Below are 14,683 nucleotides of genomic sequence, written 5' to 3' on the forward strand. Positions count from 1 at the left end.
CCATAACACATTTGTGAGCAGGAGAGAATGAGCAGCCTGGACTCCGTGAACTATTCATATTCTTTTAAAAACATTTCTTTACACCTAGGCCTATATGCAAAACCAAAAATACAATTCTCTACTAGTTTGGGGGGATTTTGTTCTTGACATAGACACATTGACAGCTTGGGGGAAGTAGGTAACCTGAACACACAGTCCATGAAGGCCAATGGTAAAGCCCATGAACACATCCAGTGCTGTCAGGGCATCATTAATAGTTATCTGGTACAGAGCCTTGGGTTCACTCAACCCTGTCCTTGCGCAGCTCACAGGTGCAAAGGTAAAAATCACAGCTTTTGCTTTGGGCATGGCGCCTGGCAATAGCAGAGGGAGCATAACCAGTAAACAGCACCTTCTCCATCCTCATCCCACACTGGCTGTGGATAACCCATGGGCATGCTGGCTTACCTTTGGAAAACATTGACTTGTAGTATATAGGCCTAATGCAGTTAGTGAGGTACAGTGCACAGACAAATCTCTGCGTTGTCATACAGACCTATTAAAATGCCCCATCCTGGGCTTTCCATCCCACATCACTGAAGCTTTGTATTGGCTGCCTCAGAGAAGATCATTTAGCCAACAATACTCTTTATGACAATACGCCCGCTGTGTGCTCTGCTCTTATGTCATCATAATATTTTAAAAAATAATAATAATTATTCATTGTGGACTACCGCCTATGCTGGGTTTGAATTGGATGGACTACCGCCTATGCTGGGTTTGAATTGGATGGACTACCGCCAATGCTGGGTTTGAATTGGATGGACTACCGCCTATGCTGGGTTTGAATTGGATGGACTACCGCCTATGCTGGGTTTGAATTGGATGGTTTTAAGTTTCTGGGTTTCTCTTTCCTCCACCCATATCCTTCGTTGTTGGGAAACAAAACAGATTTCCATTTACATCTACTTATTTTATATTTTCCTCTTACCATTAATATCTTAGATGTGTTGCTGTTAATTTACCTCTAGGTACAAAATACAGTTCCTCTGTATTAAAGCTGAGGATTTGTGCTTCCCATAAAGCCTGCTCTTTCACCCTGGACAATTTCTGATAGGTTTTAATGGGTCTGGATGGGCTGAAGAATGGGAAGACAGAGAGAGGACTGCAAACTTAGATGCCTGGATCTAATAGAAGAATAAAAAACCCTTAGGCTATCAGACCATAGCCCAACAACTAGAGCCGCAACAGATGGGTTTACAATATGAATCAACTTGAGAAACGGTCCATGCCTTACAAATACATTCATATTATGCAGCGGGTGCTCAAGCTTTCTGACAGAAGAAGCTTTGACAAACAAAGTAAATCCCCAGTCACTGTAGCCTAAAAGAAAATCTAGCTAGGGTGAACACACACACTAAGAGCAACAACTATCTGATTTGATCTACAGATGCTTTGCGTCTATGATCCGCCCACTGACTGCCAGTCTCACCTGCTGGGAGTGGAAACCCAGACAGATCAACGCAGGCAATAATCAAAAGGCCCATCTGTTTCTTGTCAAAACACAGTGACAGATGTTCTTCTGTCTCACTTTATAGATTAGCATGGTGGGTGAAGAATCTACAGAACCAGACTATACGACAGAAAGGGCAGACTTGTCAAAAGTAAAGAGTTAGACCCATCTCAACCAATCATTTGTTACGGTGCTCTACAAGTACGTTGGAGTTTATGCTTTCAATCTGGTCAAAAACAAATCCTTTAAACAAGCCTTTGTATCTCCTTAGGGTTTAATAATCCCTTTTCAATCATAATTGTAACTGTTTGTTTTGCTTGCATACCCTCCAGAGACAAAGTGGCTGTTATGCCTGCCTGGTAAGATTTTGTCCACAAAGGAAAAATGTTCCTACAGTATAGCTTTGGCTACAGTGTCTTTCACTGCCAAACTCCTCCCTACCCACCCACCAAGCCCTCCCCTCCTTTCCCGTCAGAGTAGGCAAGGCTGTTCATTATGCGGTTAAGGGTCACCGAATCCTTCAAGTCATTAAAAATATGTTAATAAAACAGAGAAGTCATGAGAAAAGACTGGCAAAATGCTCCCCGCAGGGTACTCATACGGGAGAGAACTCCTTTTCCATGCTTAATGATACGCTCCAGTCCTCACAGAGCGGCATGGAAAAACCAAACTGTTCTGGGAGAAACAGGACTTTGGTCCCTGGACTAATCCAAAATGACCTCTGCCTGCTGCCTTCCCGGTAAAGGGCAGATAACATTACTCCGAGTGCAATCAGGCAGCATGTGTATTCTGCACCTTATTGTACACAAAATAACAGGCTGTTTGAAATTGCAAACAGAGCAACGACCCCCATAATTCCCCCTCCCCAATGGCTAGATCCTCTAAGCTAGGGCCAGGACAATAACAGTATCACGATACTCGTTAGTATCATTGGCAAAGAAACAAAAATGGAAGCGGATTAAACTTCTTTAAGAAAACAGCACTAATGTTAGGAACGAAAATGTGTCATCCCGATTCAGATGTATTTTCCAAGCAACAGCACACAATATTTTACATGCAGACGGTTATTAAAAGGACCAAAGAGTTAGATATGCTTTGTGTTATTATTTTTGCCATTGATAAAACATTGCGATACTGCTATCGTCCCGGCCCTAATCTAAATACCCAGTCTCTCTGCCCAGTCACCATATAAAAATAAAGAAGTCCAATTAAGCAGATTTAAAAAGATGGTAGCTAGCCCATATTTAAACACTATATCCTTAGGAGATAAAAGGTGATTAATATGGATGCACGGGAGAAATTGCTTAGCAACCAAGCCATTTACAATATCCCTGTAAGCGGAGCAGCCGTCCAGGCACTCTCCGAGGTCACTTTACCACCTCCATTGACTCTGTCTCACAAAAAGAGGAAACAGGGCTGAAATCCAGTACAGATTGTTCAGTAAAAATAAAATTCCCATTAAGCTAAAACAAACTATCTTGGTAATAATAGTTATACTTTTGTTTAGCACCATGACTAGGCCTAATAGCTTAGCTGTGTATTGAATAGGAAGCAAAAACGACTGCATTAAAGGGAAAGACTAGTTGAACATATAATTTTTATCTTACATTTCACCGGCACATGAGTGAGTGGGCCTGCAGAACACGGTAGGCAATATAGCCTCCTGCAGAGTAACAACGGGATATATATAGATATATACAGTGCCTTCAGAAAGTATTTAGACCCCTTGACTTTTTCCACATTTTGTTAAGTTACAGCCTTATTCTAAAATTGATTAAATTGCCCCCCCCCCCACACTATCTATCTACACACCATAATGACAAAGCAAAAAGGTTTGTCGAAATCGCTAATTTATAAAAAATAAACAGAAATATCACATTTACAAAAGTATTCAGATCCTTTACTCAGTACTTTGTTGAAGCACCTTTGGCGGTGATTACAGCCAAGAGTCTTCTTGGGTATGACTCTACAAGCTTGGCACACCTGTGTTTGGGGAGTTTCTCCCATTCTTCTCTGAGGATCCTCTCAAGCTCTGTCAGGTTGGATGGGGAGCATTGCTGCACAGCAATTTTCAGGTCTCTCCAGAGATGTTTGATCAGGTTCAAGTCCGGGCTCTGACTGGGCCACTCAAGGACATTCAGAGACTTGTCCCGAAGCCACTCCTGCATTGTCTTGGCTGTGTGCTTAGGGTCATTGTCCTGTTGGAAGGTGAACCTTCACCCCAGTAGGAGGTCCTGCGTGCTCTGGAGCAGGTTTTCATCAAGGATCTCTCTGTACTTTGCTCCATTCATCTTTCCCTTGATCCTGACTAGTCTCCCAGTCGCTGAAAACCACCCCCACAGCATGATGCTGCCACCACCATGCTTCACCATAGAGATGGTGCCAAGTTTCCTCCCAGACAGAATGCTTGGCATACAGACCAAAGAGTTGAATCTTGGTTCATCAGACCAGAGAATCTTGTTTCTCATGGTCAGTCTTTTTGTGTCTTTTGGCAAACTCCAAGCGGGCTGTCATATGCCTTTTACTGAAGAGTGACTTCTGTCTGGCCACTCTACCATAAAGACCTGATTGGTGGAGTGCTGCAGAGATGGTTGTCCTTCTGGAAGATTCTCCCATCTCCACAGAGGAACTCTGGAGTGCTGTCAGAGTGACCATTGGGTTCTTGGTCACCTCCCTGACCAAGGCCCTTCTCCCCTGATTGCTCAGTTTGTCCGGGTGGCCAGCTCTAGGAAGAGTTTTGGTTGTTCCAAACTTCAGCAGCGATGGAAACATTTGGGGTGTGAATATCACCTTCACAATCCAAAATAAATTCCAAATCTCCTGGTGAAATAATAGTAGCTAGATAAGATACTCCAGGCTAAATCTACAAACACTTCATTGGCTTGAAACCTAGTAGAGCTCAAGAGACACCAAACATTAGGAAAACCCCTATAAAAAGGCCACTAAAACATGCAGTTGTGTCACAACACAATGCCACAGAGGTCTCAAGTTGAGGGAGCGTGCAATTAGCATGCTGACTGCAGTCATGTCCACCGGAGCTGTTGCCAGAAAATGTCATGTTAATTTCGCTACCATAAGCCACCTCCAATGTCGTTTCAGAAAATATTCCATTATGTCCAACTGGCCTCACAACCGCAGGCCACGTGTATGGCGTCTTGCGTGGTGAGTGGTTTGCTGACGTTAACATTTTGAACAGAGTGCCCCACGGTGGCGGTGGAGTTATGGTATGGCCAGGCATAAGCTACAGACAATGAATACAATTGCAATATATCGATGACGAGCTACTGGAGGCCCATTGTCGTGCCATTCATCCAACGCCATCATCTCATGTTTGAGCATGATAATGCATGGACCCATGTCACAAGGATCTGTACAAAATTCCTGGAAGCTGAAAATGTCCCAGTTCTTCCATGGCTTGCATACCCATTGAGCATGTTTGGGATGCTCTGGACCGACAGCGTGTTCCAGTTCCCGCCAATATCCAGTAACTTTGCACAGGCAATGAAGAGGAGCGGGACAACATTCCACAGGCCACAATCAACAGCCTGATCAACTCTATGCGAAGGAGATGTGTCGTGCTGCATGGGGGAAATGGTGTTCACACCAGATACTGACTGGTTTTCTGATCTTTTTAAGGTATATGTGACCAACAGATGCATATCTGTATTCCCAGTCATGTGAAATCCATAGATTACGGCCTAATGAATTAATTTAAATTGAATGATTTCCTTATATGAACTGTAACTCAGTAAAATCTTTGAAATTGTTACATTTATATTGTTGTTCAGTATATATTTTTTATAAAAATGTTCTAAAGCTTACTAACAACAAAATATTAAATCACATTTTGGCCAAGGGAGCCATGGAATAAGTTGAGTATGTAATTGTATTAATTTATTTAATTAAATAGTTCTGGGAGGCTCACACGGGATATTGATATCCACAGTACTGCACCAATTCTTTGTTTTTAACATAAATGCACTATAATTTAAGCTTAAAACTGCAAAGTTCTCTTTCTGCCTCATGGATTTAAAAAATATATATTATTAGACGCCAAGAGGCGGGCCTTTAAAATGTTCCTTTCCAGGGCATGGGACCTGGTTCATCCAGCCATGCACTGCCAAAGTCATAGTAAAACTCCTTGTATGCTACTTTTCTCTCACTGTAGTTGTGTTCTGATTATGAGGGGTTCCCTGATGGAGACCTGCATGGAGAGCAGAGGGGGAACAGGCCAGAAGATGACAAATCCCCTCTCATCATGGATCAAGAGTCTGGATGGATGTGCTGATGGGGTGTGTGAGAAGATCTGTGTAAAACCCCAGGGGGATGACTGTTTGTAATTCGACCCGATCTGTTAGCCTCTGATACACTAACTACAGACTGGCCAAGCCATAAAAAGCTTAGTGAACCGTTTCTCGGGTGAAGACAAAGCACAAGCCAAGCCAATATCTAGAATGTCAATTAGAGCAGAGTATGTCGATATATCAGTTTGGCTACAAGGCTACTCAGTCAATGTCTGACATTCCCACTAGGCCTGGGTTATATCATTCCAGTATAATAAACACATCTAAGCATATTTTCCATCCTCCAACCCAAATGTTCCCCAAAATGAATGATTTTGTCTGTCAAAACCAACACAGACATTACAGGCAAAGCCAAAACAATTTCGGACTATTTGGATTGACTTTAAGCTCCGTCATATATTAAAAACATGGAGCATTACACACTGAGTGACAGCTGAAATTAAGAAGCACAATATATACACAAAAGTATGTGGATACCCCTTCAAATTTGTGGATTTGGCTATTTCAGCCACACCCGTTTCTGACAGGTGTATAACACTGAGCACACAGCCATGCAATCTCCATAGACAAACATTGGCAGTAGAATGGTTTTACTGAAGAGCTCAGTGACTTCCAATGTGGAACCGTCAAAGGATGCCACCTCTCCAACAAGTCAGTTTGTCAAATTCCTGCCCTGCTAGAGCTGCCCCGGTCAACTATAAGTTCTGTTATTTGGAAGTGGAAACTTCTAGGAGCAACAAAGGCTCAGCCGCAAAGTGGTAGGCCACACAAGCTCACAGAACAATGCATAGTGCCAACTGTAAAGTTTGGTGGAGGAGGAATAATGGTCTGGGGCTGTTTTTCATGGTTCAGGCTATGCCCCTTAGCTCCAGTGAAGGGAAATCTTAACACTACAGCATATAGACCAGTGTTTCCCAACCCTGGTCCTCGACTACCCCCAACAGTACACAGTTTCAGCACTTGACAAACACCTCAATCAACTCATTGAGGGCTTGATGATTATTTTATTTAACCAGGCAAGTCAGTTAAGAACAAATTCTTATTTTACAATGATGGCCTACCCTGGCCAAACCCTCCCTAACCTGGACACTGGGCCAATTGTGCGCCGCCCTATGGGACTCCCGATCACGGCCGGTTGTGATACAGTCCAGGATCGAACCACTGTCTACAGTGACGCCTCTAGCACTGAGATGCAATGCCTTAGCCACTGCGCCACTCAGGTTCCCAAGTTGACTCAGGTGTGGTTGTCCATGGTTACAATAAAAATGTGTACTGTTGGGGGTACTCGAGGGCCAGGGTTGGGAAACACTATTCTAGACGTTTCTGCGCTTACAACTTTGTGGCAACAGTTTGGGGAAGGCCCTTTCCTGTTTCAGCATGACAATACCTCTGTGCACAAAGCGAAGTCCATACAGCGGTTTAAGGCACTGCATCTTAGCGCAAGAGGCGTCACTACAGTCCCTGGTTCAAATCCAGGCTGTATCACATCTGGGCGTGATTGGGAGTCCCATAGGCCAGCGCACAATTGGACCAGCGTCGTCTGGGTTTGGCCGTCATTGTAAATAAGAATTTATTCTTAACCGACTTGCCTAGTTAAATAAAGTTGCAATTTTTTTATTTTTTTATAATGTTTGTCAAGATCGGCCTGCACAGTGCTCTGACCTCAACTCCATCGAACACCTTTGGGATGAATTGGAACACCGACTGCGAACCAGGCCTAATCACTAATGCTCGTGGCTGAACAGAAGCAAGTCCCAGCAGCAATGTTCCAACATCTAGTGGAAAGCCTTCCCAGAAGAATGGAGGCTGTTATAGCAGCAAAGGGAGGGATATTAACTCCATATTAATGCACATGATTTTGGAATGAGATGTTCAACGAGCAGGTGTCCACATACTTTTGGTCATGTACTGTATTTAGCCACTGCTATTCAAAATGCAGATTTTACAGAATTATTCAAGTAGAGCCCAGTCAAACGGATTGAATGTCAACTGAAGATGTATGAATAAAGCAATTTTCGTAGTGGGCATGTGGGGGAGGGTTAGTCAGAGAATTTTTCATTTAGTTTAATTACATTCTCTCAAAGGCCATAATGTTTATTTCAGGATTTTAATATATTCCGAGGCAATCCCATTATGATGCCAAATTATGTGAGTGTGCAGGAGTGAGAGCAGGTCCTCCCTGATGTTGTGTCAGATGCTTCATGTTATAATATTCATCCAGACAGAGGCCTTTCAGTTACTGAGGCATGGAGTTGAATGGAATGAGTCCTCAGGACTATCATCATGTATATGGCCTGATGGGCTTCAAAAGACTATCAAATCAAAATTGTATTTACAAACCCTGTTTACATCAGTAGATGACACAAATTGCTTATACAGAAACCCAGCACAAAACCACAAAGAGCAAGCAGAAGACTACACTGAGAACACAGCGACTTCAATAAAATATTCATTAAGTTTTGTCATGGATATAAAAGTTAGATAGTAAGTTGTTATTTCCATGATGTTTTATAGGCCTCTTTTATAGGCCATGCTTAAACCACAGATGGGAAGAAGCTGTGACTTCCCGTCTCTCTAGCCAATAAATGATCTGACACAGCCAGGAAAGCGTGCAGGGTAGAATTTCAGTCCATGCTATCCGGTATCCTTGGGACGTTCCTACTCCTGCACTGAAGTTGACATAAAAAATTGTTGGGGGTTAGGGACGTCCCAAGGATTCCAGATAGCAAGGCGCATAATATACATGGGCAAACTCTGCCTCTAGGTGCAACCTCCAAACTCTGCCTCTAGGTGCAATGATCCCTCCTCCGGCTTTGACAATAGAGGTGGAAACTAAGCCTTTGGAGTCAGCTTTGAAGGGCCAATAACATACTTCAAAGCATTTCCTGTAACCACTGGGATTCTGACACATAAGTCCTCCTTTATTGCAGGCTGTACATCCGCCACAAAACCATTCTGCTCGCCTCAGACAGACAGAGGGGTACTTCTGAATGGAACTTCATGCCATAATATACCCTTTTGGAGCTTCCACGCAGTGTTTTGACTAGTTCCAAGTGCGCGCAAAGAGGGAATTGAAAACAGTTAGCCTAATACTCAACATATATATATATTTTTAAATAACTGAATATGCTTTAAAAATGTTTCGGTCCTGAGTCCCAATCCAATAGATTGTATATTCTAGTATTATAGCGCACATATGTCCCACAGTCTCTCGAACTAGGTCCAAACCTATATTAGTGTGGTCTACTGGTCTCATTGCGCACAAGGCATTGATGAAAGTATTACATTAATCCATCCTTATTTGATTCAACTGGAATAATCTAGGCTATATGAATGTACCACGTTTCATAAAAGGAGACCGATTGCCCTCCATTCCCATAATTCAGAGCCACTTGGCGGCATTTACGTAAATCTACAAATCTCTACCATAGCCTAGGCTACTAAAATTAATGCACCTGCTGATGACCGCAAACAATGCATTTGGCCTACTAAACGGACTGTATAGCATGGCGAGATAGCCTATTAATGATGGCAAATGAGGCAAAGCAATGTATTGACGACCAGAATAGTACATAAAAACAATTTCTTACATACAGCGTTCAGTGTTATCATAAGGCTTGTTTATATTTGGCTCGCCACGGCTTGATGCTCGCTCCCCTGCTCAGAAGGCGTATTTCCTTTGCCAAAGAGACGTCGCTGAAGTCCGATGAGACTGAGAATTATCGGTATGAAAATATCCATGAAGAGAACCACTTTTAAAAAGTATTATTCGAAATGGCAAATGTCTTGATATTGAAAATTAAATCGTTTGTAGGTGTATTCATTCTAATTTTCCTCTCATGTATTCTTCTCCCCACAGCCGACTGAACTGAAATATGTCGAAATGCATGAGATGAATTCTCACGACTGAACAAAACGGGCATCCGACCAATCAATTAAGAGTATATTTGAATATTCCCACGGCTCGGCCAATCGTTTGAAACAGAAGGCGGTAACCACGGTGACGCCGCAAGCGTCTAGGTGAGCACGTTATTATTTCGCGGAAAAACTTAAAGGGGTAGTGCATGGCTCCTGTCGGTCTACAACAAAGGAGATGAACAAATTGTTCATTCACTCATGGTTGTTCGATAAGTACTTGATCAAACACAAATTCAGTCTACATACATGGTTTCTGAAATGAACCGTGTTGAGTGGGTCACCAATGTGTTAGGCTACCACAAAAAATGAAACATCCTCTAAATAAATGCTGCTGGCCTTGCTCAGTACACTTCAAAATGTCTTTAAAATAAGTCTGAGATTAACTACAAATTGGATATCACGAAATTGGTGAGAAAAAAGGGGTAAAAGTACAAAAAATGCATAAATCTGAGATAAAAATATGTAATTTAATGTAGGCACATAGTATTGTAATATATGTTGAATGGGATTCCTTAATGCACAGTAAGAGCTTCATCTAAACAGTTAGCTTCAAGTTTCCACACCTGAATGGGAATTGAAGTCAGGTGCAATCTGACAACCTTTCCATCATAAATTATAATTTCATCAGCAATATGCCCTTACAGTAGAGACTACTTTAATTCAAAACACAGTCTCCATGGTAACTCTTGATAGCTGCTTGTTATGGCTTGTTGCTAGAAAATGATTACTTTCTGATGGGTGCCACGGCATGGACCGCCCCCCCCCCCCCCTTGTTGGTGTGTTGTGTGTGTGTGTGTGTGTGTGTGTGTGTGTGTGTTGTGGTGTGTGTGTGTTGTGTGTGTGTGTGTGTGTGTGTGTGTGTGTGTGTGTGTGTGTGTGTGTGTGGTGTGTGTGTGTGTGTGTGTGTGTGTGGTTGCTTGCGACGGCGGTGCATGTGTGTGTGCATGTGTTTGAACTTGACTGAAGTGAGCATCAGCTGAAAATGCACCATATAATAGGCCAATCATAAACAGATTGGATTGGATTGTTCACAAGGTCATTGTGTTCAGCCCGAAGTGCCTCAATCTTTTATACATTTCTTTTATCATACTCGCCAAAAGTTTGAGCTCTGTATTCTTTGTCTGGTAGCCTATGTTGTGTATGTGGGTAGAGGGGTGGAAGGCTGCAAGGTTGTGTGATAACTATTATAATTGACTGGAACTGTCATGGCGATTCCCTTTGAAATGCCACTGGCACTAACCAAATTGCTTCTACAGTAACTGTAGTATGAACATTTTAGATTCTGCACGCTATATAGGGCTATACAGCATATATTGCAAACAGTACTGTTTTTCCAGAAATGCATTTGCACGCTTTGCATGGATGCCCTTGGCTTTCTTTATCGTTTTTTAAATTTTCTATCGCTTTGGTACTATTTTCACAAGTATGTGGTAAAATTTCACAAAACAGATAATCAAATAGGCTGCTTTTTCAAAACTTTAATCACATTTTCAATTGACTAAGTACAACACATAACATCACAAAGTAACTTTTTCACCAAACCTAATCAGTGTTTCATCTAGAAATACCTTTCATATAAAGTAATTGCCTTTCACAATGCAATGCTGATTCTCTTCTCATTTGTTTAAATACATTTGACCATCACTTAATCGAACTTAATGGTTAATCACATAACCGTTTGGTAAACCTATAGATTTCAAACTGGTTTGTCTACTATAAATGGATTTTGAGAACTACAGAAATAAAATGTGTTTGTAAAGTATAAACATCTAAATGACATGTATGATACATGATAACCATACATAATGACTACTCGTTATTGCTAATTGATTTCACATAGTGAGTGGTAACCACAACTGGTCACCATATAAAAGTGTGTGTGTGAACACTTACAATTTCTTTCAATCTCCCCAGCAGGATAAGAGAGAAAGAAATCAGAGTTAGTGGACAAGGGGCCTGTCGGAGAGGTGGGCATGGGCCCCATCAAAGAGGTCAGAGGTGGGCATGGGCCCCATCAAAGAGGTCAGAGGTGGGCATGGGCCCCATCAAAGAGGTCAGAGGTGGGCATGGGCCCCATCAAAGAGGTCAGAGGTGGGCATGGGCCCCATCAAAGAGGTGGACATCAGAGAGGGAGGCAGACGAACAACGTGGGGGAAACAAATCCATGTGCGCAGCTATTTCTGAAGATGGTGTGGTAGGACGTATGAAATTACTTGGATCCTACAACTCTGCACATCTCATTGTGTTGAGCAGGCATGTCAAGGTGAAGTGGTTACCTATGTCATTGTGTGGGACAATGTCAGGTTCCACCATGCAGAGGTGGTTCAGGCATGGTTTTTGGCCGATCCCCAATTCGTGACCTTATACTTGCCCCCATACATTCCTTTCCTGAACCAGATTGGGGAATTTTTTGGGGGCATGGAGGTGGAAGGTTGTGCGAATAACAAGACTGTGCAAAACTGTCATCAAGGCAAAGGGTGGCTACTTTGAAGAATCTAAAATCTAAAATATATTTTGATTTGTTTAACACTTTCTTTGGTTACTACATGATTCCATGTGTGTTATTTCATAGTTTTGATGTCTTCACTATTCTACAATGTAAAAAATAGTCAAACAAATTAAGAAAAACCCTTGAATGAGTAGGTGTGTCCAAACTTTTGACTGGTACTGTATGGGAATGTGTGTGTGTGTGTCCAGGCTAATGCTCCTGCGGGTGCAGCTGATAGTGTGCTCTGCTCTGAGGGGATGGCCACTTCCACTGGCTTGCAGGGTAAAACAGCATCACCCATCTCTGCCCTTAAGCTTTCTACCCCCTACAGCGGTCTAAGGCACTGCATCTCAGTGCTAGAGGCGTCACTACAGGCCCTGGTTCGATTCCAGGCTGTATCACAACCGGCCGTGATTGGGAGTCCCATAGGGCGGCGCACAATTGGCCCAGTGTTGTTAGGGTTTGGCCGGGGTAGGCCGTCGTTGTAAATAAGAATTTGTTCGTAACTGACTTGCCTAGTTAAATCAATTAAATAAAAAAATACCCCGCCATCCTGCATCTGTGACCTCATTTCCTATTTACTCAGACATGCAGAAACACCCCGTGACCACAGCATCGTTTCATTTGCAGTTGTTCAATTAGCCTTAAAACAGCCCTGTCATTTTATCCATGTATTCAACATCATAGTTCACTTTGTAGCACACAGAGTCCTACTGTTCACCTCAGTGAATATTTCTAACAGTGTGAACCAATAAACGTATTAGCCTATGAATAAAAAATACAAACTTAAAATCTGAACTTTAATTGTGCTCTAAAGTAAATTAGACATCTGTATTCTTTAAAACAAAATTGGACACTCACCATGCATAGTGTCATATAATAACCATTTGAATGTACAGCAGCTTTTATGAAGAATATTGAATTATGTCTTGACAATACCCCTGAGTGCCATTCTTCAATATGAATAAGGGATTTGAATGGTAAATGAGGTTACCATGCCAACCTTTTGTCTTATATGATATAAAATACATGGAGAAATGTTCTCCCAGTAACTGTTGTTGCTGCCAGCCTTAAACAATGCAAAACACACTAATTAATTCATAAATTAGCTAATCGATCAAAGGGAAATTACTTTCATCCCCTTGAGCTTGTGACAGCAGAATAATTTGGAAAGGGCTCCCCCGAATTTAGTCTATCAGGACTCCTTATGCATATGAATGTTTTACAGTAATACAGAACATTTTCTTCAGCTAAAAGATAATGTACTCATTCTCTTAGGCCTACTTAATTTGTGTTAAACCATATTTTGCAGTTCTTACTGATAGTACTGCAAGTTTCATTCGTCAATCATAGAGAGGGAATAATACACCCTCATTGTAATATATTCTCAAAGTCTGAAATGGTTCTATAGAGAGACACAGAAAAAGACCCCCACATCAGCATGATGATAATGATAGAATTAGTGTATGACCAGCCTAATTAGAAATAGAAAATGTGCTCTTAAGATAAGTTTTAAAATCACTTTGTGGAATCAATCCACAATGTGGTTATATTCCTCTAATTTCAGTTTCCTTTTTTAAATGTATCTCCTCTATTTGATGTTTCATTAGAAAATGACTTTCCAAAGCAGAATGTCTTTGATGAAGCAATTAACCACAACCAGGAAGAGAGAGCATTAAGTGAATTTCAACAGCAAAACTCAAAGGGCAGTCACTCATCTGAACGAGTTTAGTTATGTTTAAATTTAGATTCGATTATCATTCTCAAACAGTAATTTTGCAGGATGTTAATTCTCCCCTTTCACTCAAAAATATTCTGCAGCAGTACTGTATGTCAACATGTTTACAATATAGTATGTAAAATATATCCATGCTATATTGGCAAACTACAGTTATTCTTCCTAATGTACAGTAAATCATATGATTTTCTAGTCTCCCACGAAAAATGAAATTCTAGCGTGAAATGAAATTCTGTATAAAGAGATTGAGAAATTCAAATTGAGCTATAATTCTGTCAGACAAAAGGGGTTAAATGTTCCTCTAGCTAGCAAGATTTAACACACACACACACACAGACACACACACACACACACACACACACACACACACACACACACACACACACACACACACACACACACACACACANACACACACACACACACACACACACACACACACACACACACACACAGCTTAAATGCTTTATATAAACAGAACAATTTGTCTTCAATTAATTCTTGATGAAGCAGTGAAAAATCATCATCTTGATTATAATGTTGTTTAATCCCCCTAAAAGAGAAACAACAAGAAGAGAGATGGAGATTATTTTAAATCCAGGGAGCCGCTTAGCAAAAAGAATAGCATGACCAAGGGGACACACCGAGGGATGCAAATATGGATACATTTTGTCTGCCAAATATAACAAAGAGAAACAACATGCGGAAGCTGTCTGTGCAATCTGTGAAAGGCTTTTAGGGAA

At 41.6% G+C, this 14,683-nt stretch overlaps 1 protein-coding gene across 2 annotated transcripts in view; it reads right to left on the reverse strand.

Annotated features, from left to right (window-relative positions):
* Nucleotides 1–9,679, reverse strand: part of LOC111981662 (protein FAM222A) — a 30,338-nt gene extending 20,659 nt beyond the window's left edge. The window contains exon 1 of one of the 2 annotated variants that reach the window (XM_024013043.2): nt 9,391–9,679. The gene's annotated coding sequence lies outside the window, so the exon portion shown is untranslated. Of the gene's footprint in view, nt 1–9,386 lie in introns of both variants that reach the window. The other variant, XM_024013044.2, reaches the window with a different exon arrangement.
* Nucleotides 9,680–14,683: the final 5,004 nt, after the last annotated feature.

This window comes from Salvelinus sp. IW2-2015, linkage group LG20 (genome assembly GCF_002910315.2).
Source record: "Salvelinus sp. IW2-2015 linkage group LG20, ASM291031v2, whole genome shotgun sequence".
Taxonomy (NCBI): Eukaryota; Metazoa; Chordata; class Actinopteri; order Salmoniformes; family Salmonidae; genus Salvelinus; species Salvelinus sp. IW2-2015.